This window comes from Heterocephalus glaber, unplaced genomic scaffold (assembly GCF_053883595.1).
Source record: "Heterocephalus glaber isolate CG9 unplaced genomic scaffold, H.glaber_assembly_v1.0 deba00000546, whole genome shotgun sequence".
In the NCBI taxonomy this organism is placed as follows: Eukaryota; Metazoa; Chordata; class Mammalia; order Rodentia; family Bathyergidae; genus Heterocephalus; species Heterocephalus glaber.
Window position 1 is genome coordinate 17,616,965 of NW_028258147.1, and position 24,857 is coordinate 17,641,821.

At 36.4% G+C, this 24,857-nt stretch overlaps 1 protein-coding gene across 1 annotated transcript in view; it reads left to right on the top strand.

Annotated features, from left to right (window-relative positions):
- The window catches only part of Cttnbp2 (cortactin binding protein 2), a 454,755-nt gene that overhangs the window by 8,712 nt on the left and 421,186 nt on the right, over window positions 1-24,857 (top strand). The window contains exon 2 of the mRNA XM_087204593.1: window positions 9,259-9,348. The gene's annotated coding sequence lies outside the window, so the exon portion shown is untranslated. The remainder of the gene's footprint in view (window positions 1-9,258; window positions 9,349-24,857) is intronic.

Consider the following 24,857-nt stretch of genomic DNA (forward strand, 5'->3'; position numbering starts at 1 on the left):
CAATCAAGAGCATGGAGGTACTTTTCCAGGTTATCTCATGTGATAGCTCATGTAATGGGAATATTCATGCATGTGCATGATAGAAAATGATCTGCATTTAATATGAAAACTAACTAAAAATTGTAGCTATGTCATCATAATAATGCAATGGATTGAAACAAATTCCCAGCAGAGGGTTTTTATTTTTCTTTTAAACAAAACAGTAATCACTTTTTGACCTTTTGGCTAAGATCAAGTGTAAACAAAAAATAATTCAAATTAAAGACAGCTATTTGTAGGGGACATCAACTGTTTCTCAGCTGCTTAACATTAGAACTTTCTTTTTCTATTTCTTGAGAATTCTTTATTGATGAGTTTTAATAGTAGATACAGCTCAATGTATGAAACACCTGTATTTGGGTGTGTGTGTGTGTGTTTGCAGTAAGACCACCTTAGACTATATTGTGGACTAGTGCTATAAAGCAGCAGGACACAGAGACAACATGCTCTGATAATCACTTCACCAGTAGCAAAAGCAAATTCCTAGAGGAGCATTGTCTGGATAGTAGTTGAGAGGAGCCAGGTGCGTAGATGATGCCAACTGTATAAGGGCACAGGCTTTATAGTCTGTATTGTTTGGCAGTGGAGTCCATAGGATTGTGACTACCCCAGCTTTGCTCTGTGTTTAGCACCTGCTACCCGGTTCCCTAACCTCTAAATCTTACTCTCCAGCATATATGAGCTACATAATATCTTTTACTAAATTTCTTTCTTGCTTAAATCAGCTCATGTTGATTTCTGTACTGGAAACCAAGAATTCTGACTGTACAATAGGGTTTGGTTTTCACTGAAATGTTTTGAAGCACAGTATACATTGATTCACCCTTCTCAGTATGAGAATAGGTGTGTAAATGTTAGTAGTGAGCTATGACTTTCAAACATTTCTGCTCACATAGCTTCTAAAATTTTTAAGCTAAAAATGTAAACTAAATAAAATTCCTTTAGCTTACTTTACAAATCTGAATTTTAGTACTGTAAATTTATTAACTTCAGAAAAAGATAATTTCCAGTACACAGTAATTCATGTTTTAAATAAATTTCCACTGAAACTTGTAACAGCAGATTAAACTGATAAGCTTATGGCAGAGCCTATACTTACTAACAAAACCATCAATTGACTCTATTTTTTTTTAATCAAAATAAACCAAATTTAGAAGACTGACCTAAAATGTCCATATTGGTATAGGACGCAGTTTACTCAGTAAATGTCTCCTCCTGCTTATTTGTGGGATAAGTTGTCCAGTGTTGATTTTTAAAAGATTCTTGATCTCTCTGTCTCTTCCTCGCTTAGCCAGTACCCTTAATCATGCCTTAACCTCTCACAGCTCTGCTGTGGCTTTTTGCCTACTAAGGGGTAGATTTACACCCATGTAGTACACCTGAATGGTCACTATTCTACCCTATTCTATCCCATTCATTGAAAATCCTCTTCTGGGGCCAGGGATTTAGCTCAGTGGTGCCACAGCCTGCCTTCCAGGTGCAAGGTCCCAAGTTCGATCCCCTGTACCAAAAAAAAAAAAAAATCCTCTTCGAGTTTTCAACCTACTTTTCACAAAGTATCAATAAGACATTCTGCAAAACTTTCCAACATGTTTTTGTTCTTCCATTAACATTTCTCCTGGATTGATAAAATACTTGTTAATGGTACTACTGAAACTGCCTCAGATTTACATGAATAATAATTTAAATAGAAATTCCGCATGTTTTACTACTGCCAACCTAATTTAAACTCTGTTTATGCAATAACAGTCTCAGTATATAGCTAATGCTTTAAAAATTCTTCCTAAAATAGGATTGTTAAACAAAATTCAGTCTATTTCTTAGTCATCTAGAAGCTGCTGTGGGTTGCGTAGATATCCTAAGGAGCGCTATTCTATTTAAGACTCAGGGATCCAGGATTCTACCAACCTCAACACTTGGTCTCCATAGTCACTGAAGAAAGGACTTTGGAATGAACTGAAATATTTTAAAAGACCAGGCCTTGATGTGGTTTCTGTCACTTTGATCTACATTCTGTTTTCCAGAACTGAGTCACAATTCCCCAACTGAACTGCATGAAAAAGTGGGAAATAGAGTCAGCTTGTTTGCCCAAAAAGAGGAGTGAAGTTGGCAGAAATCTAGACAGACTGTCTTATGTTTTAGAAATCATATAGAACTAATGCTCTGCTTGTAGACACGTGCTATGGCTTATATCTAGATGTACCGCTAAAGCCTCATGTGCTCATAAGGTCGTGGGCTTTTGGAAGGTGACTGATCATGAATGAGTGTGTGATACTGGATTAGTTCACCAGTGGATTTATGGCTGGGCATGGTGCTGGGAGGTGAAGCCTGGTGGGAGGACGTGGGTCACTGTGAGCATAAGATATATATATATATTCTCCTGCCTTGAATGCTCACTGCTTCCTGCCTGCCTTGCCAAGAGCTCTTTCTCCTCTGCCATGCCTTCTGCCACGCAACCCTGCATTGGAGCCAGCCAACTATGGACTCAAAGCCCAAGTAAAAATTTCTTCTTTAAACCGTGGGTATTTTGTCCCAGCAATGAGAAAGTAACTAAGACAACAAGGATAAAATGATTAAAGGATTGGGTTAAAGAACTTACTTAATATAATAGAAGTAACAGCAAAGTTAAGCCAGAACTTGGATCTTAGCACAGTACCTCCTCCAGTGTTCCACATTACATCCCTATGTTGGGAGGCTTTTGGTTGCAAACAATAGAAAACCTAAACCAATGTGGATTAAGAAAGAAGTTCCTTGCAAGTGCAAGGTTCTGAGTTTGATCCCCAGTATAAAACAAACACAAAAGTTTAGGGATATATACATAGTTTCATATCATTGAATTGCACACAAATGGTTCTAATTTTAAGCTTGAGTAGAAACTTGCTTTTTGGTTCATGATGCCATCAGGGTAGTGATGATCCATTTTGATCCTTGCAGCTCTATCCTCCGGGTGCTAGATTCATTTTCATGCTGGATCTCCTCACAGCAGCATTAGTGGACCTCACATTCATCTCACATTGTCTGGGGAAAGTTCTTGGACCTCCTACAGAGAAGAAGGAAGACTTCATCCGTAGGAGTCTTGAGTGATTTTTTTCACATTCTATTGGTCAAAATGTAAATGTCACTGTGGTCAGGAGCAAGATTCTTTGCTGGACTTTACCTGGGGGTGGGGCCTTTCCTCTCAAAACACATGGTTAGTTGCTTTAAACTGGGATCTATTAGGTTTCCTAAACAAAAATAGGGTCATTTTTGCTTGGAAAAATGAGAAAATGGATGCCGAAGAATCAGCCACCAAATATCCACTATTCCCTAAAATGCACTGAAAACTAATAAAACAAAGTACATTAAGATAACTAAGAATCTCAATTCAGTAACACTAAGTTGAATCATATGCCCTACATACACAAAATCTCTAGTACCTAAAATATTACCAAATTTTTTCTTTTTAATTTGGTTGAAGTTTTCTACATAACCATGGGCCTAGGTTTGGAAATTAAAATGTAATGCTATTCAACATGTAAAATTGCTACTCATTTTAAGAAGGAAATCTAAAAATTTCAGAATATAATATTTAGTTTTGAAGACTTACACAAGCTTACTGCACAAAGAACCTTACCCAGGGCCACTGCTGACTCAGAGGACAGAGACCTTATTAGGCTTTTCTCCAGTATTGTTTGTGCCTGATCAGCTCTATACTTTTTCAGATAGTTTCAGAAAGTATGTCTTTTGAACCTTTCCCAATAAAGCCCATAGTTCTTTACCTTTTCCTTGATGATTACTTTCAAATATTTTAGCATGTATTACCCTGCTATGCTTATTGAATAGAGTATTTTGTTGTATATCCAAAAGAGTTATACCTTTTTATGGCTGAGAAAATGTTTTAAAACTCCCCACCTACACAGCAATAGATGGTTTTAATGATAGCCCTTTAAGTGCACCATTAAAACTCTTACAAAATTTCATGAAAGATATAATAGATTATTTCCATGGAACTTGGTCTCATTTAAAAGATATTACCCTAATGAACATTCCAAATAAATAACTCATATTTTCAATAGTCTTTCTAAAGTTTATCTTAAAGGCTGAGCTGGCATTTATCTCAGGCTCTGGTAAATCAGAGCAGTGCTGATGTTATGGTAATGCAATATATTTGCTGTCATTAGTAATATGCAGAGATTATAGGGACTATATTAGAACTTATATGAGAAGATACAAAATGCTATGTCATGTTTTAGCAGCTATGATAATAATGGTTTTATCTATGTACAGATAGTGGGAAATGAATTAATCAAAAAATGTTATTTTTATTTTGCTTATCTCTTTAGAACTTATTTGTATCAAATGCAGAGTGCATTGGTAATTAATGGTATTAACATAAAGTATCTTTTGCAAGTTAATTTATGTAAAGCATTAAGTTTACTTTTCAAAAAATATAATAAACAAATTATAATTGTCCTCAGAGATAGTAAAACCCATGTAAGTGGTTCAGGTATGACTGAAATTTCAGGAACATTGACCCCAACCACCCTTTAGGATGTACTTATAAATTTACAAATACAAATGAAATTTTGTCTACTATATGGAGGTGATAATATGTTCTTAAATAACTCTGAAAGTTAAGGAATAACATGCATAGAGCATGCAATACAAACAAAAAGCAGAATCATTTTAAGAAATGCATCTATTCCCAAGTAGAAAAGTATTAACATTTGTAAGGAATGAATACTGTATGAACTTCAGAAGGATGTTTAGAAATAAAGATGCCAAAAAACGAAATTTGTTAGAGCATATCTCCACCTGAAGAGAAAATATTCTTAACCAGTTCAGGAAGCATATCACCATTTCAGAGATTGTCACATCAAAGCCAGGTATCATTAAATATTCCACTAATGTAATTCCTTGTTCTGCTTCCTTGCTTCTCAAATGCCCTTGTGATAATTTGGCTCACTGGTCATGCTGATGAGTCTGGACTACCTGGCAATCAAACTCTTCATTTTAAGTAAAGAGGTTTACACATCAGTCTAATGAGATTTGTTAATGAACCAGCTTCCTGAGACATCCTAATTGTGTTCACATTGATGAGATTAAGCTTCTAAGTCACAAAGACTGAAAGATCCTGGACTGGATGGCTACATCAAGATTTAAACCAGTTCATAGGTTATCTATCTGCATGGAATATCTACACCCGGAAAATATCTAGGTTTCAGGGCTCACATTTTCTCAACTTCCACAACACTACTATTCATGTTATTTGTAATTTGAACCAAGCTTTGAGGACTCAAATGTTTGAGGGGGAAAAATTATTTGAGTACCCATCTTGTGTGAAATTAAAGCATCAGGCACATTAATTATTAGTCACTTTCTGTTACTTTTAGACAAAATACTTGAGGTAAATAATTTCAAAGGAAGAAAGTCAGGCTGAGGACTAAGCTTTCAACACCATGAGCCTTTGGGAGCTTTCCAGAGTCAAACCACATTTTCTCTCTGCTTTCCTTCTTTATTATCAACCTTTTTGAAAGAAACACTTGCTCTCAGTCCTCCTACTTCAGTACCAAGACTCACTTCTCTACCCATCACCTTTGGCCCCTACCTCTGTTATTCTGATTCAATTTTTTGCACATTTCTGATCAAAAACAGAGCTTCTTAGTATGTGGGAGACTACCCTGTTGGTTATGCCCAAAGCAGGCTATAAGCAGTGCAGGCTGTAAAGAGTCAACCCCACAATTGACTTGTTTTAAAAAGTGAGTCTGACCGAAACCTGTGTGACTCATAGGGGCATTGCAGTGACATGTAGATTAGCATTATTCCCCCATCAATGGCCACAGCAGAGGCCAGAGAAATGGTCCGTGAAGCTGTGAGACTCTGATATGAGATAACATGACAGTGGAGGGCAGGGTGACTCTCACTCAAATTCCATTCCCAGAATTGAAACCTTAACTGAAAAGACAGATTAATCATTAACTACAACCTATATCTGGCCTGTTCTCTTTCTAATGCAAGAATGCTTTATCCCTTCTTTTACAAACCTTGCCGGCATCAGCAACTTATCTCTAACAACCACACATAACCCCCTCACCCCAACTTAATGAATGATTGTGTGACCAATAAATATCAACAGTTTCAGGATCTTTGTTTGCTCAGCTCTGACCATCCTAGTTCCCCATTTAGCTTTGATTCTGTCTCTGAGTCAGTCTTCTTGCTTTGCATCATAGCACCGAGCAGATCAGGATCCTCTGCAGGGGTCCCTGGTATTGGTCATCATTCTACTTGTTTGCAAAGTTCGATGGTACATTTTGTGCTCTTCTTTTAAAACATATTTCCTCCCTCTCTGATGGCCAAAACCTTTATCTTTTCTTAATTTGTGTTTTCAATTTATATTTCTCTCTTTGGATATCTTAGTTGTAGCTTTCTATAATAAGAAATAAAACATGACAACTCAAGCAGTCTCTCTTCCTATTCTCTTCCTCTCTTCCACCTACTGTGAAATTGTATTGTCATTTCTACATTAGTGTGTGTAAAATAGATGTTATTTTATACTTTTAATATTTTATATATACAGAATCATTACCCACGGCAGCTTGCTTTTTTAAAACTCATCATGTATTTTGTGAGTTATCTATTTTAATATATCTAGACTTAATTAATTCACTTGAATTTCTCTGTAATCTTCTTTTATATGGTTTAGTGACACACTAAATACAAAATTTTGGGGGACTCTTTATTTTACATTTCCTTAAGTGGATTTCCTATAGCACCACCTACCAGTTACAGATCAGTGACCCTTGTAATTCCACTAGCCTTGGAGACCAGTTTGGATATTATTTGGGAAAGCTCTATGTGTGTCTCGTGTAGGTATTGTGTTTATTCAAAGTGAAAATCATTGTTTCTGGAGGCTTTTTCTCCACTATTTTTCCATCATTCATAATCAAGAACATCACCATTCTTCTGATCACTAAAAGATATAAAGCACAGTCATTTTTTACCTATTTATTCTCATATGTAATAATCCAGATGATTCTATATGCAAAAATGTAAATTTTCCCTTTTTTCCATGCTTACTAACTTTGCTTGAGACTGTCTTTATCATTCTTACCTGAACCTAACATAGTTTTCTTCCAAATATTTTTCATGCATTGAAAAAATGTTCAATATCTCTGGCCATTGGAGAAATGCAAATTAAAACAACGCTGAGATTTCGTCTCACTCCAGAAAGAATGGCTGTCATCAAGAAATCAATCACAAATGCTAGCAAGACTGGACAAAAGAACTTTTCTTCATTGTTGGTGGGACTGTAAACTGATACAACCACTATAGAAATCAGTATGGAGGTTCCTTAAAAAACTAAAAGTACAAATTCCATTTGACCCAGCTTTTCTCCTAGGTATCATCTCAAAGGAGTTTGACACATTATACCACCGTGATATATGCATACCTATGTTTATAGCAGCACAATTGATAATAGCTAAATCTTAAAAACAGTCTATATGTCCATCATCAGAAGAATGAATAAAGAAAATGTAGTGTTTATACACAATGAAGTACTATTCTGCCATAAAGAAGGATAAACAAGGCATTTGTAGAAAAATAGATCTATCTTGAGTCCATAATGTTAAGTAAAGTTATCTCAGACACACAAGTTTAAATATTACATGGTTTCTCTTATATGAAAAACATACATCTCAAAACAAAAGACAGATAATAGGAAAAAAGAGAAAAAGTAATTACTGTAATCCAACATGGACAAATATCTAAAAGTGTACCTTGACTTAATACAATTATCTTACATGTTTTATATGCTGTCTAGACTATTAGTTTGTATATATGATAACTATAAGGCCTTATAAGATAAATAAATGAATCTGATGCTGGAAAAATAAAGGGAGGGAGGGGGGAAAAAGAATTGAAATGTGTTATGTACATGTACCAATTCCCTACAGTGAATGTAATCATTATGTACTGCAAACATGTACTAATAAAATAAAAAATTTTTTCATGTATTTATTTTCCCCCTATTATTATTTTGCCTTCATCTTACTGCCAGAGGTATCCTCCTAAATCAAAAGTTGCCAAATTTATCTAGAAAGGAATTAAATAGTAAATATTTTAGGCTTTGTGGGCATTGCAGTCTTTGTAGCAACTATTCAATGCTGCCAGTGTAGCAAGTTAGTTTTCACAAACAATACATTAATGAATGCATGTAGATATATTCCAGTATAACCTTATTTACAAAAATGTCAGTAGGTCAGATGTGGCTCAAGAGCCATACTTTGCTGACCTCTGTTCTACAATATAAATTAGATCACAAATCTTCCCATCAAAAACAATTTTCTACAGAACATAGTGTTTATCATTCTAAACCTGCTATCAACCTTAATTTACCACGTAAAGTCAATTGTTTCAAGCTCTATGGTTCCAGTCTATACTCTGAGTTACTTTTGATAACTCTATCATTGTGCAGTTGATACAAAAACTCAAGGTAAAGATAGTATCTTTTCACAAATCATTAAGACAAAATTTAACATTAAGTGGAAAACAGCCAAGTACTTCACACACACAAAAAAGTTCAAAAAGTATTTACAAAATGTTTAACATCACTAATCAATGGATGCAAATTAAATATACATCTTGGTCTATAAAATTTCACATACTCCATTATGTGAAATCATGCAATATTTGTCCTTTTGTGATTACATTATTTAACTTACCATAAAGACCTCAAGGTTCATCCATGTTGTCAAATATATCCAGATTTTTTTAAGGCTGAAAATAATTCATTTACGGTGTACACTATGTTTTAAAAATCCATTCCTTTTCCGATAGACAGTTTATTTATTTATTTTAGCTATTGTGAATAGAGTTCTATGAACATAGAAGTGCAGATATCTTTTCATGATGCCGGTTTCAATTCCTTTGGAAATATACCAGGAATGGGACGGCCAGATTATATAGTAATTCCTTTTTTTTGAGAAATTTTGCACAAGCGCAAGGACCCGAGTTTGATCCCCGGTACCAAAAAAAAAAAGACAGAGAAATTTTCATACTGTTTTTCATAAGGGCTATACTGATTTATATTCTCACAGTGTGTATATTTGCTTTTTCTCCATATGCTTGCCTAACAAAGCTTATTACTTTTTGTCTTTTTAATAATAATCATCCTACAGGTATGGAATTGGTATCTCATTGTGGTTTCTATTTTCATTTTCCTGTGGTTTTAATTTGCAGATTCTACCACTTACAATTCATGGAAAGATCCCATTTGCAGTAGGAGAGATTGAAACAATACACAGATGAATTATGGACCAAAAGATGAAGGTATCTTAGTGACATCATAGGGATTAATGGGTCAAGCTGTACCTGAGACCCATTTCTTTCCTGTTGGTTTCTTATTGGTTAAGTCAATATCATTTTATACTTAAACTATTTAGAATATGGTCTAGAAAACCAGATGCCACCTTCAAATGAGCTTATTTTACGTCCACATTGAAAAAAGAATGGAAATATATGGTAACTCTTCTCTTGAATAAATGTGAATTTATTTATAATTATAAATAGTATTGGTATCAATAGACAAGTGGCATATATCTAATTATTGCTATATTATAGAGACATTTTCATTCTTTTTATTATAAAAAATTTGTTTAGTGCCAAGCCTATACCAGCCATTAAAGTAGTTAGAATTTGTATACACATCAGGAAATACATTTACCTATGTTCCCTTGCTTTTGGAGCCATAAACTTTAATCAGGGAAAACAATAAGTAAACAAAAAATTGGAGCTGCTATTAGATAGAGGATATGGGATCAGGACAACACTTCCTTTTATTATGGAAATACTAGAGTGGTTTACTAAAGAAACAGAAAATAAAAGGATCAGTGCCCTTGAGAAGCTCTCAGAACAAAAGACACAGGACACATGTGAAGGAAATACCTTTCAAAAGGAGGAACACTCCTCACCCTTTCTCTGATAGAGGTGAGAAAAAGGTTTAGGGATATATCTTGGTGATCTAGTCATGGAAGGATAAAAATATTCCATATGACAGTTCCATACTCTCAATAACACTTGTAGCAAACATCTGAGAGATAAAGGTAGAAGTGGGGTAGAAGATTATAGCAGAAAGAGCCAGATCAATATAATCATCCTGGGGAGAAAAAGTCTTATTGGAGAAATATAACAAGATTTCTGTGTCAAATAAAGATTCAAATTCTGGCCAATGATTGTGGACATCAAGGGAAATTAGTCACCTGATTATGTAATTTCTGTTATAGAAACTTTCCTTCTTTGGTGTAAACAGATAGGTCTGAATCTGGGTGAGTTATTTGATGTTTGGGGATTTTGTAAGATGAACTCAATTGAAGCAAAGAAAGAGCTGAGAGTTAAAGGTATTTGCAAAATGGTGACTATGTGGATGATATTATAATCGGTGCTGAGCAAGATGAGAAGTGACAGGAGGGGTCAGAAGATAATAAGGAAATGGTGAGCTGAAAGGACTGAATGTCCCCACAGCATTGAAGAATTGTCTGGTTGCATGGGAGTACTCGCATCATTGAACTGTTCACATAGGAAGCTATATAGATCCAAAGTTTGTTGTTTTTTCATTAGCAATTTTTGAAGAAGTTGCTATTTTTTAAGAGAAAATGTCCAGGGTGTGACATGGAATGTGTGACTGAAGTGGGAAAAGGCAAGTGTCTTTGGCATATGGAAGTCAAAACAGAAGACGGGGATTTTTTGAGTCACTGAATTAAGAACTGATATTAAAGGCAGTGAGGTGGAATGGAAGACCCTTTCCCAGGAACAGAAGACTGGTGGATGAGCACAGAGATTGCTCGGAGACTGGCAGAAAATAATAAGAAGGAATCAGTGACATATCCAAGAGACATAAGCATCAAAAAAGCAATCATTTTTGCAGAAGAGAAGAGTTGAAATAATTTGGAAGTAGTAATGGGAGGAACCAAGATATGCTCCCACTTTGACTTCTGACATTGTCTCAGGCCCAGGTAGATTTCAACAAGGCAAGAAGGTGAAAGGAATATCTGTAGGAAAAGATGCTGATCAGATGGAGTTAAAGGACAAACCTGAAGGGTTAGTTTGGGAAAGGATGGAAGTGGAGAGGATAACAGAGCTTGTAGGTTAAGCACGTGTGAGAAAAAGAGTGACTTGGAGGTTCGCCATCCTGCAGTTTAGGGAAGTGTAAACTGATGAGAAGCCTGGTGGTTTGGGCTTGAGAATCTTATCTTGTGGTACTCTTAATGGTGTGCACAGCCTCGGGCATTATGTTATGGCGTGGCCTCCAGAATAAATAGTCACTTTTTCTAGCAACTGAGAATCCTGGAATCATCTGCTATAATTAGCTCCATGACCTTAGACAAGGTGCTAGGCCTCTCCAGGCCTCATTTTCTCTATCTCTACAAGGAGAGATTGGTCTAAATAATCTTTTAAATTTCTTCAGGTATTTTAAATATCGTAGAGCAAAAAACAGGTCATGCCACTGGTAAGCTAGAAGTATTAGAAATAAGTATTCATCTTTCAAGTCATACATCTTTCAAGTACAATGTATCAGAAGCTAATATTAGGAAGAATATGAAATATCTGTGAGTTTGTACATCTGCTTAATTTGCTTTCAAAGCATGTTAATGATCTCAACAAAAAGACAAATGATAGAACAATTCAGCATAATGTAGAGACATTTGGTTATGCCTTCCTGCTAAAGCAAATACATTTTGAAACTCATAAATATAAATTAGTAATAGTTTTATGGAAATACTAAGCAATAAAGTTGAAATTAAATTTCAAACTCTTGTCTCTCTCTTCCCATTCTTTTGTCCCTTATCCAATCTGCACTATTAACTGTATTATTGTTATTGCACCAGTAAGATAATGAATGAGTCACTTATAAAATACATAACCATTTTGGTGGACTGAGTTAGTGAGATTTATTCAATCAGTAATGAAAATGCTTCTTCACAGTTCATTTTTTATATTTAGGCCAATTTGCTATTAGCTCATTTAGTCCAATTAATGGATGAATTCAGTCCACACAGTAAGAGATCTGCTGTTCCAAGTAGTGAAACAACTTTTATCAAATAAGTCAAGGAATCCTGCTAGCTAAAGGGCTTGTCTTGTCTTCCTGTTTAACAGAGTTCTGTGTCCTGGCAGGTATTCTGTTGAATGATTTAGACAAAGGTCTTTGAAGGAGAAAGCAGAAATGCCTACCTTTGATTGAGAATGGACCTTGTATAAAATCAAAAGTTGGAGGACCATATATATTGAGTATATTCACTTGTCTTCACATAAAAATGCTATATATATTAGAAATAAAAACCCTATACATACAAATTAACTTCCCTTGGGCAAAAAAGATACAATTTTGAATATTTTATTACTTGAAAAATTTATTTGTATACAAAAGTAGCATGCAAATTTCTTTGTCTTTTGATAATGAATATAATTTTATATTTTTGTATTTGAGATATATGACGCATTAACTTATTTGATCCTAAGTATTTTATTTATTCTTTGGGTAATTGGCCACTAGGTGGCAGGGCTGTGCTATGAATAAAGGTCACAAGACAAATGGATAATCTGTCCTCATAGATAAGAGCCAGTATGTGGGATTCCTCTCAGCAGGGTTTAAAAACACAAATTGAGTACATACTATGTATTTTTGCAAGCACTAGAAATCCAAAGATGAATATTACATGATCTCTGTCACCAAAGACATGCTGGTCTTAAAGCTAGAAATGTGGTTTTGTTTAGCACTCTTACTAGAATGTGACGAATGCTATCATAAGACTTTTTTTCAAAGTACAGTGGGAACATAAGGACTACTACAGTTAATTCTAACTATAATGACAGTGCTGAGGCAAGGAGCTCTTAGGTTACAGAAAAATAAAAGTCTCAGAAGGGCTCAACTTTTTCTTTAAAAAATATTCTAAAACTTGGGGATGAGGACCTGGCTAGGGGCAGAATGTGTGCCTTCGGTCCCACCCCCACTCCAAAATATTCTAAAGTTTAAAAGTATAATAATTATAGATACTATGGCAATATAAAATTTAGGGCAAGATTTTAATGCTTACTTTAATGTTTACTTTAATGCTTGCAGTGTTTCTCAATCTGGAGTGACTGTGTCTCCTATTGAACAGTTGGCAATTCCCTGGAGACATTTCTATTTGTTATAACTGGGGGAAAGGGCCTACCAAAGCCTAGTGAGCAGAGGTCTAGGGAGTTACAAAATGGCCTGGAATGCATAGGTAGGAGAACATCAGAAAAAGTTCAGATTAGGAACAGATTAGCATTGGACCATGAAAATTAAAATTTCAAAATCAAGGTCATAAAATGACCTAACGTTTGAAAAGAAAAACTAGAAAAGACACCTTGGACTAAAGATATTTGAGCAAGCACATACAGTGTCACTCGCATATGTGACAGTTGGAGCTAGGACAAGAAAAACTTGATTTTACCTTGGCAAATAAGGGCTGGAGAATGTGGTCTCATGCCTGGAGTCAGTGCTGTAGAACATGCAGGAAAAAGCTTGCATGTCATATACTAGCTGCATGACTCATTTTTTCTTTTAAATTTCTATTCCTTGAAAATGGGGAAACTTATTAATAGGATTATGAATGTGTGCTAAATGCCTAGAAGAGAAAGTTCTCAATAAATGATATTTAATGTTATTGAGCTATCGCTAGAGTGTTAATAATGCCTCTCCTTCCACAATTGTCTGTACACTTTTGGAAAATTAGTCAAGGTACAACTATATTGCATGATATTGAAAATAGAAAAACACATATTGTGAGATGGGGAGAGAAAAAGTGAATGACAAAACACAAACAAAACTTTTGCAAGTTTTAGGAGAATTATTGAAAGCAGAGTCAGAATCACCATGATCTCTGAACAACAGTTCTGTTAGGGAAGAAATAGATAACTGATATTTCTGTGAGTCAGTGAGTAGGGTGCGGGACTAGGATATGCTGCTGTGCTTAGCCAAACACACCCTAGTTAAATCCAACTCCCTGCTGCTGCTGCACCCCCACATAATGCTGAACAGAATGCAGCACAAAATAACGCTGGCTGTTCTAACTTACCCTCAAACCACTGTCCCTCGGCAGGTTCTCAGTAACTTGTGATCATACTAGATACCCAATCTGTACTCTTCTAGCTGACACTTCATGCTTTCTGAACCTCTTTCTCCAAGCCTCCAATAGCCCCTTCACCATAATCACTTTTTTGGGTGGTACTGGAAATTGAACCCAGGGTTTCATACATAGTAAGTAAGTTCTCTATCACTGAGCTATATGTACAGTTCTATTTTATTTTAACTTGCAACCCATCTGATTCAGCCTCCCAAGTAGCTGGGGTTACAGGTATGTACCACCACGCCCAGCTACGATACTCACTCTTAGCTGGTTACTTTGGTTCCTATATCACTGGCAAAATTAAGTCTTTAGGGGAAAACTTCCGTGAACTCTTTTACCTCATCTACTTACCTCTTGAATGTGGCTGTATTCGCTCTACCTTATTTCCTGCTACTAATAATGAACTTATACCACCTATACTTTTGGCTAAGCCAACGCGTAATTATTGCACTGTGTTCCATTCCTGTTCCTTCACTAATGGCATGACTTTAGTAATTCTCACCTTTCTCTTGAATCATATTCATTCCTTCTTTTTTTTGGATCATTCCCATCAGGACACCAACTGCTATTATTTCTCCTATGAAAAAAATTTTCTCTTCACTGTGCCTGCTTCAATTTATTTCTCTTTAAAACAAAACCCCTTAAAAGAATTCTCTGTAGTGACTGACTGTATTTTCTCTACTCTCATTCTCAATCCACTAGGTTTTTATTGCTACTGCTTCACAAAAACTACTATTATTTAGATCACCAATGCAATTTGTATTATTAAATCCAATAGCCACTTTTCCAAACTCTTCTTCCTTGAACTATCAGCAGCATTTGACACATTCTCCTCTTAAAAACATATTCTTTACTTGGTTTCTTAGATACCACATTGTTCTCACTTTCTTCCTTCTTTATTTGGTTTCTCCTTGACCTCTTCTCCTCTCCTTGTACACTCTCTCTTTCTTAAAATGTACACTTTGGAATCCCAACTCTCAGTTGCAGACACCTTTTTTATTTATATGCTACCCCTTAAATTTTAGCCAGTCTCACAGCTTTAAATACCATACCCTGATAACTCTCATATTTATATCTCCAGCTTAAACTCTATTCTGAATCCTGAGCTTAGTTATAAAACTTCATTCTTAATGTCTTCAGTTGAAATTTAATTGCCACCTCAAAATTAACATGTTTAACACTAAACTATTTATATACAGTTCCCCAGACTTCCTTATCTCAGTTAATGAAAACACCCTTGGGGCCAGGGATGTTGAGTGCAGTGTCCTCCTGGCAAGCAAGAGGCCTTGAGTTCAATTCCCGGTACTAAAAAAAAGAAAAAGAAAAGAAAACACCCTTAACTTGCAGTTGCTCAGGCCAAAACTTTGGAGCAATGCTTAACCCTTCTGTTGGAATCAGCTTGTAGGAACACTACTAGAAATGCCACCTTCTAGATTTCCAGGTGCGCAGAACCATTTTTAATCTGCAGACAGATGAACCAAGACCAGGATTCAGGGTTGTTTGAGGATCTGATGCAGGACAGAGACTGGCAATCCTGTTTTATGGACCCAAATGGGTGCAACTCCCAGCAAGACTGTCTGGATAAAAGTGCTCCCAGACCACAGCATAAGAGGCGAAAAGGGAATTTAGGTGCTAATATAGAATATTCTCTGGGGCTGATGTTGATAATAAGCCTAACCAGGTGGCACCAGTGGGCAAGAGTCTTAGCAATTCCCTACATGGGCTGGATTGCGTGCAAACCCAGCTGAGAGGGAATGGAGCTGACCCTCAAGGCCTTTCCTGGAGCTACTATGGTATGGAAACTGACAAGAATGAGCATGTCTCCCAACAGATTTCCAGGCCATTGGGAACACTCAGTTTTCCTATTAGAGGAGCTGGAGTCCAGTTTCAGAGTCCTTACAGGATATGACAGTGTTACAGACAGGGGAGTCTTCCAGCTAGGTAGGATACTTCGCAGACTGCAGCAAAAAAGGGACTGAAGTTGAGACAAGGCCCCTTTAAACGCTGGTGCAGTACAGAGATTGTCAAGCCCGTCCCAATGATCCACATGGACAAGGTTCCCCTAGATGCTGATGCAAGCAGTACAAAGCCGGTGCTTTTGGTGTTTAGTGCTTTCTCTGCTGCTTTCCCCCTACATTTCCATGTGGTTCTTTCCTTCTTTTCTTCACAGTCTTTTCTCAAATGCTAGCATCTTTAGCTACTCAATCTAAAATTTTAACATTTATCTTTTAATATGTTCTCTATTCCCCTTCCTTACTTTAGTTTTTCTCCTTCACATTTGTCTCTTTAAATAATGTACATTCTACGTGTTTATTCTGTTTTATTGTCAATCTCTCCTCTCCAAAGAGATGAATTTTTGTCATGTTGTTAATTATCATACTGCTTGTATGTAGAACAATTCTTACCATATGGTAGGTACTCAACAAATATTTGTCCAATTTTAAGTGAATTTAAATGAATTTTAAGTGACTATCGAATGAATCTGGTAACTTTATAACTATCCATACTGAGGAAAATTAGAGCATACATGCAAACTTCTTACACAACAATGCAAGACTAAGTAATTTGACAAAAGATACCAGAATATTTACTTCCAAAACCACTAACATTAGCCTGAATCTTCTGAGCAGTGCTCTCCAAACCTTTGGTACTAGGGATTAGTTTTGTGGAAGACAATTTTTCTACAGACTAGGGGAAGGCTTAGGGAAGAGTTTTAAGACGATTCAAGCACATTACATTTATTATGCACTTTATTTCTATTATTATATATAATGAAATAATTATACAGCACACCATCATGCAGACTCAGTGGGAATCCTGAGCCTATTTTTCTGCAAACAGACAGTCCCATTTGGGGGCAATGGCAGACACTGCCACTAAAGAGTGTTATTTATGTTTAGTGTACTCCATAATCTCATTTTGGTTGCTGTCACTGAAGAAAAACCCTACTTCACAAAACCTAGGATGTTAGAAATGGAAGCACGCTTTTCAGTCCTTTTGTAGTAATCTCAGGATATTCTACCTTGACTTAATCCAGAACGTGTGGAGAGTTCAGGTTGTCTCAGACATGTTTTTAAAACCACAATCATTTATTGCCTCAAGCAATTGATTCTCTCAAGCATGAACATAGTTTACCTGACTCATTCACAAATAGATTGCAGATCTACTCCATCCCAGTTTGGGGGTCTTTGGTTGTTGGGAAGTAATACTCCAAGTCTCTTTTGAAAGCTGAGATGGGTGATCATATACCAGCTGGAAAAAAGAAGGCCTTGGCCCAGTCTTTCAAAGTCTCTACATAGTAATGTTTGAATGTCAAAAATCCTAGGGTACACTCATTGCCTCAATTATTCCAGTTTGGCTTTTAATGCAGCCACTTCACCTGCCAACTTGAACAAATTTGTTGTTTTCCCCTGAATTGACAGGTTGAGTTCATTGAGCATGTTGAATATGTCACACAGGTAGGGAAGTTTTGTGGTTCATTTTGAAATGTGCTGCCAGTGGTGACTGTCTTTCTAAAAGAAATCCCTGGAGTGGCTCTCATAACTCAAAATCTCTGACCAGTGATCTACCTCTAGAAAGCCATCTCACTTCTTTGTATAAGAGAAAATTCATGAGCTCTGTATTTTTCTCCTCACTGAGCTATAGGAGCAGACATGAGTTAATGACAAGTACTTTAATGTGCTTGATAATTTTAATCACATCCTGCAAAATGTTAAGTTCAGGGGACATTCGTTGAGTAGCAAACATTTCTAAGGCTGGGGATTTAGCTCAGTGGTGCCACGGCCTGCCTTGCAAGTGCAAGGTCTGGAGTTCGATCCCTGGTACAAAAAAAAAAAAATTCTGCATAGATGACACAGTATACATCCACTCACATTCAGAAGCAACCTCTCTGACCTGAGCACTGCAACCAGAAAGCCGTCCAGTCATGACAATCACTTTATCCGTGCATATACTGGTATAAAATGACCCATTCAGTTTTCCTAATATGCAATCATTCAGAGACTTCAATAGTTCTGCAGCTGTAGTGTTGATTGACATCAGAAGTGCATATAACATATCTTTATGTTCATCCTCTTCAAAATAATCATGCAAGAATGAGCATTATTGCCTTGTTGTCAACATGGGTTGACTTGTCTACCAGGATTACATACCATGGTGCCTCATTAATCCTCTCTAACCAACTATGCCTCAATTTTCTGTGCTATTTCATCTGTTCATCTAATTAGGATACTATTTGAAAGAGGAATACATTCCCCCTTTGAACTATAGACTCTGCTAAAATTTCACAACAAATGTCTTTAGCAGCAGGCAGGATCAACTCTTCACCAATAGTAGAGTGCTTCTAAGCTTTAGCAATATGGTTAGCCACTAAGAACGATACCCTCAGTGGGGATGAATTTGATAAGGTTGTGGCCTTCAATAGCTATTTCTGTTCCTCACATTCACATATTTTTTCTTTAAAAAAAACTCCACTTGGCTTTGCTTAACATAAATTTTGATGTAAAACATGATCTGGATTTAATGGTGGACACATATATCAAACTATATACAACTAAATCAGAGCTTCCTACAGATAATTCAGGAACTGTTGAAAATACCTAAGAGACTTTTACAGTGGGCTTTTTCTTATATTTGCTATTTGAAAGAAAAGCTGTAAGGGATATGTAGGCCCCTAATCATTGAATATGTTAGCCCACAGACCTGTCATTGAATATATTAGCCATTGATAATCTCCATATTTAAATGGCCCCTCTGAATCCTTGTGCACCTGAGACCTGTCTGTTCTTCTCCATGGTTCCACTGCCTGCCTCACAAGTGTAAGGTCCCAAGTTCGATCCCTGGTACCAAAAAAAAAAAAAAAAAGAATGGCAAAAGATGGCATTGTAAGTGCCACACCGCTTTGGTGTGACCTCTGCTGGTGGCATTATGGAATTGTTTTAATTAAGTCATTTTAGACAACACTGTCATTGTGGATCCACTTTCAAGTTGTCAGTTTTTGAAGAAATGAATTTTGAGGTGGTGTGGGAGAAAATGCATCTTATAAAATGTTATGGTGAAGGCCATCATTGACCTGTGATTAGTAAGAGTTTTAAGTATGTTATTAAAAATCTAATGGGCAGTTAAGGGAATTACTAAAGAGAAGTTTATGAGCCTACCAGATTTCAATGTAGAGTTTGTCTTTATTAAATGAACTTAAAAGAAGAGGTTACAGTTTAAGCTGGAATGGAAGAGCTTGCCATTGTTATTCCACATCTGGTTATTGCTGTTTACGTTCCTAGGTGAAACCTACATCTTCATAAGCTTCTTAGCAGGTAAATGTTGAACACTTCTGCTTCACTGTCAAGGCAGAATCAGAGGCCATTCATACAGGCAACTGACTTGTCTGTTTTCTTGTCTTTTTCCATGACTCTTATCTACTGCTTCATCTTGATTTATAAGCAAAACTGAAAACCTAAAAAATGAATGTTTTGTGGTTTATCTAGAAATAATACAGAAAATAACTGCTGTTATTTTTGGTGAAGAAAATTTTGTATAGTTTATCTCAATCTAAACAAAACGTGAATTTTGTTTAAAAAAAAAAACCTCCAAAGTCATATCTTTTAATTCAAGGTATTTGGTTTCTATGTGGTGAAGAAGTTTTGAAGCTTTCATGGCTTTATTGGCTAGCCAGTTGCCACATATTATACAAAGCAGGATTGGAGAATGTAGATCTCCTATTGCAATGAACCCATAATTTAAATTTTTGTTTTAAATGAATAGAGTTTTCTTTTGTTGGAAGTCTTAGAATCTTCTGCTAGCTCATCATTGGGTCTTTTCTCCTTTTGAAAGAAACTCTCCGGTGATGTTTATTTTTTATTCATTTTGCCTAGGGTTACCTAAAACACATATGCAGCACAGAAAAAGGGCACAAACAGAAGTGGCCAATAAAGTAATGGACAGATCATGTACAGAATAAGTAAGTGTTGGAGTCTGATTTAAAGTCTGCCACCAGATGCAGCTGTACAATTGAAGTTTTTCACCTCACTAGCCACTGTAAAGCTTATTACCACATGCAACTTGTCCTTTGCCACTCACTGATAGGGTTTGATATGAGTCTGCAAGCAATTGATTTATTATGGACTCTGTGCAAACCTCTCAGCTAATGTTAATCTGCATTTACAGTTACTCCCCACCACTAGTACCACCATCTCAGCTCCACCTCAGATCATCAGACATTAGATTCTCATAAGGAGTATACAAGGTAAATTCCACACATTTGTATTCATGGTAGGGTTCGTGCTCCTAATAGAATCTAATTCTACCACTAATCTGACAGGAGGTGGCAGTTAAGTGGTAATGAATGTGATGAAGAGTTGCTGTAAACACAAATGAAGCTTCTCTTGCTCACCAATTGCTCACCTCCTGCTACACAGCCTAGTTTCTAACGTGTCACAGACCTTCATTTACCGGTCCATAGCCTGGAGGGTGGGAACCTCTGCATTAGAATCATAACCGACATCAGGTAAAAGACAGGGGTTGCTTTATGGCTTGGTGAGAAATAGATAAAACTAGAAAATGCAACTATCCTATGTATATGCGATGGAAGACAGGGCTGTGCCTCTTAGACACTTAGGTAACACTATTAATTTCTAGGTTTCTTGGCTGATATTTTGGCTACTACTTGCTGAATGAAGTAAATATTCCAAAATTTGATAGCGTTAAATAACACTGTTATGACTTGTGATTCCATAGACAGTTTTTTGGTATACATGATATTGACCAGGAAAGGTCAGTGCACCAGCATTAGTCATCTAGAGGCTTGACTTCTAGACCTCAGCCAAAGATCTTTCCACATTCAGCTTTAAGTCGTGGTCACTGGGGTTCAAGAAAAAATATTCCAAAAGCAAGCATTCCAAGAAGCCGGAGGCAGAAGCTGTTAGGTCAGTTGAGTACAAGCCCCAAGATAAGTGGAGCACTAGTTCTATTGTACCCTATGAATCAAGTTAAGGGCTGTCACAAGATCAACTGAGAGACAGTGGAAAGGTGACTCCACAGAGGTATGGCTCATCAGGGGTTGCCATATTAACTATCTGCCACCACTTTTGGTACCTGTAAACACCTTTGGGACACAGAATCTCATTCCTTCAGCCTTCCTCTAATTTCAGCTACAGTTGTAGTATGGATTTCTATGAAAGCTTGGACTGACAGACTACATTTCCAACCTCAAGTGGAATACCACTTCTTTTCTGCATTCTGCCCCATGTTCTTCTCTGATGCTGGGAACCTTTAAAAATGGATGAGTTTACTACCAGGACTACTTTAAGCCAATAGGGTTAAAAGGTGAACCATGGATGTTCCTGTCTGCTGTCCTTGAAGAAGACAATTGTGGGAAGCATGATATATGCCTCCCAGTAGATCTTGATCAGTTGACCTCATTTTGCTTACAGAATTTCATAATTGGCTTTTCCTTCTTTCTGAACTCATTGTCTATGATGCATCACTCTTGTGTCCTGGGATGCCACCCAAATATCTCTCTGACACTTCTAGGGAAACTAACTTTGAGAGGTATTTTCTCAGGTACTGGGAAAGATCCTTTCACATTCCATTTAAGGAATGAAACACAAAGTTAGGACTTGTGGAAATAGTTGAACTTGTGATTATAAATTCTAATCTGACAGTTTCAGTGAAAGGGCTTACAGTCTGAGGGCTGGACATGTACTTCAGTGTATCAAGTTCATAGACAAGAGAGTCAATGTTTACTCCCTTGTCAATTGGAAGACCAATTGTATTGGCCTTTCCTGCAAAGTAGGACATCTTCAGATTTAGAAATTAATTAAATTTAGGATTAAATGTGCATGCAACCTTCTTTTTTGCAAGATGAAATTAACCTTTATTGGAAAGAGAATACTGTCACCTTAGGAAAAGTGACTATTTCAAATTTTTCTGTTTGGAAAAATAACTATGCATAGTCTTTAAATGTAGCTTCTAATTGATGGTCTGGCACCTTGGATTCAGTAAATAATTCAGTTGCTCAACTGGGAGAACAAGTTCTAATGCAAATTTTGGAAGAGTTCCAAAGTGTCTATATTCACACCAGTAGTTGAATTTATATTTGAAAACATACTTAATTGTTTTTACAATTTATACTTCAGTATCTTCAAAAAGTGTTTAGTAGCTACTTCCAATATCACATAAAAGGTGAGTTGGTGAAATATATTAGAACTCAAATAAAAGAAGAAAGAGTAATAAGGGTGTGGTAAAAAAGCAGATGTATATCCAATTACCATACTGCTCCTATGCTGGCTTTTGTTGTATCTCTTCCACTTGAGATGAATTAAGAAAATACCTGCACAGGGCCAAATTATCCCCAAAATATAATTTTGTATTAGTTCTAGCATGCAGAATAATGAAAGTAGAATGTAAAATTTCTGCTCGGTGTAGCACAACAATTGATTTAGCTTGTAAACAATTTAAAGCAGTTATAACCAGATGCTCTATTCTGGAAAACAACCACAAAAAGAAACTTCCTTTCTAATAACCATAGATTATGTAACTTTGAGCAGCTGTACTTCCTCACATACTCTCCAAGGAGATCCCCTATTTGTTAAATGTTCACCAAGATAACTAACTGACATAAATAGTTGTATTGGCTTGCTGTTTACAAACCAGTTCAAAGTTTGGGGACATTTTCCAGAAGTAATTATTCCCACATTCAAGAAATTGACTACAGCTCAATTTGGGGGCCATAATGACCTCGCAGAGTTCATTGTTTGGTTAGAACACTAACAATTTAAGAAAATACAACCACATTATTGGTTTATAAAATAGTCTTTGTCTTTCTGCTCTACATATTTATCTGTGTCTGACTCACCTGAAAGCAGCATTCTCAAAGAGGAAGGGGATCAAGAGATGAAGGGTGGAGGGAGGGATAAAAAAAGGAACTAGGGTGTGTTATATACATGTGCCAACTTCTCATAAGGAATGTAAACATTATATACTACACATCTACTAATAAAGTAATATAAAACAATCAATTTAAGAATTGTAAGAGTTAATGTTTTTACTTTACTCTTCTGAAAGATTTTAACTCCTCTATCAGAAGTCTACTTTTGATAAATTTAAGGATTATTCTAGGATGCTGTCCTACTTGAAAAAAATAACTTGAAGTCATTTTTATGTCTTTTTTAAAAGTATGCTTAATAATTTGTCAATTACCTGGGAAGCCCTTGGATAATATTTATAGTTAAATTATGTAATCTTCGTAGGTCTGAATCACCACTCAAAAGCGCCTACTTCATAGTGTGTTGAGAATTAAATAAGTTAATACATAAGAGCACATAATAGTGATTAGATGATAGGATTCTGTATGAGCATCTGTAACCACTCTGTGTCTACGGAGTTAAGGGTGAGGGAGACCCTAATCCTTCACTTCTTCTTCTTTGGAGATTCTGAATCAATTGAGAACTGACATAATAATGCGGCAGTACTGAATGATGCTGAGACAATACAAATAAAGTGGGAGCTCCTGGAGCTGCCTTTAAGCACTGGATGATGCTGAGACAACTCCAATGGCTGCCTGAGCTCTTGGAGCTTCTTTTAAGACTGGTACTTGAGGCTACACAGGCCGCTGCAAGCAAGAGCTGCTCAAGGTCCAAGGGATCTCTCAAAGGAAGTGGAAGCAGGTCTCATGTGCCTCCATATATGCAGGTCGGGTCTTGCAGACCTTCCAACAATGGGAGAGTGAGGGCACAGGCAAGTGATTGGCATTGCTAAGAGATCATAGAAAAAGTTAAATTAAAACACAAAATGACATGTGTTCTGTGTTTTTACCTTATTGAGTGCTTTTTATGTGTACATTTTTAATACCCTCCATTATGCTCAACTGTCTGCCTGGGCAGTTCCAAATTTTTTCTGAGATACTAGTCATTTTTTTGTTGTTTGCTTGTTTTTTGATGTGCTAATCACCAAGTTGCATTGATTTTGAGAGGTCCACCCATACCCTATTATCTCATAGGCCCTGATCATTTTTCTAAGTACTCATTTTGAGCAACACATTTTTTATTATCTAGTGGAATCACACACATAGACATATATCTTGTTTGACAAATACTGCAGCATATCAAGAGGATATGAAGAATTGGGGCTTTGGAGCTTGTTATTACCTACTTGGTCTGTAGGTAGGGCTTACTTATTTATTCCAGAAATAGCCAAGAAGTCGGAAGTTTACCATGTAGTACCCAGAGGTAACAAAGAATTCTGATCCTTTTTTAATTTAAAAGGAAAGAGGCATAGAAGAAAGTGAAAGATGTCGACGAGAGGTCCTGTGTGAACTGTACCTTGTAACATCATGGTTAGGAAATTGAACTCTACAACCCAGCTCCCTGGGTTCGAATCTTGGCTCTTCCACTGATTAGCTCTATGACCTGGGAAAGTAAGCCCCACTTCCCTACTAGGAAAAATAAAGTTGATAGTGTGATTTCCTATCTCCTACACTTAATGTTGTGAGAATTTAGAAAGATAATCGATATGAAATGAGTTAAAGGATGGTCGCCAAAAAGAAATGTCCATATACTAATCCCTAGAACCTATAAATGTCACTTTATTTGCAGATATAATGAAGGATCTTGAGACAAGGAGGTCATCCTTAATTATCTAGGTGAGCCCTAAATTCAGTGACAAGTATCTTAAGAGTGAGGCAGAGAATGATTA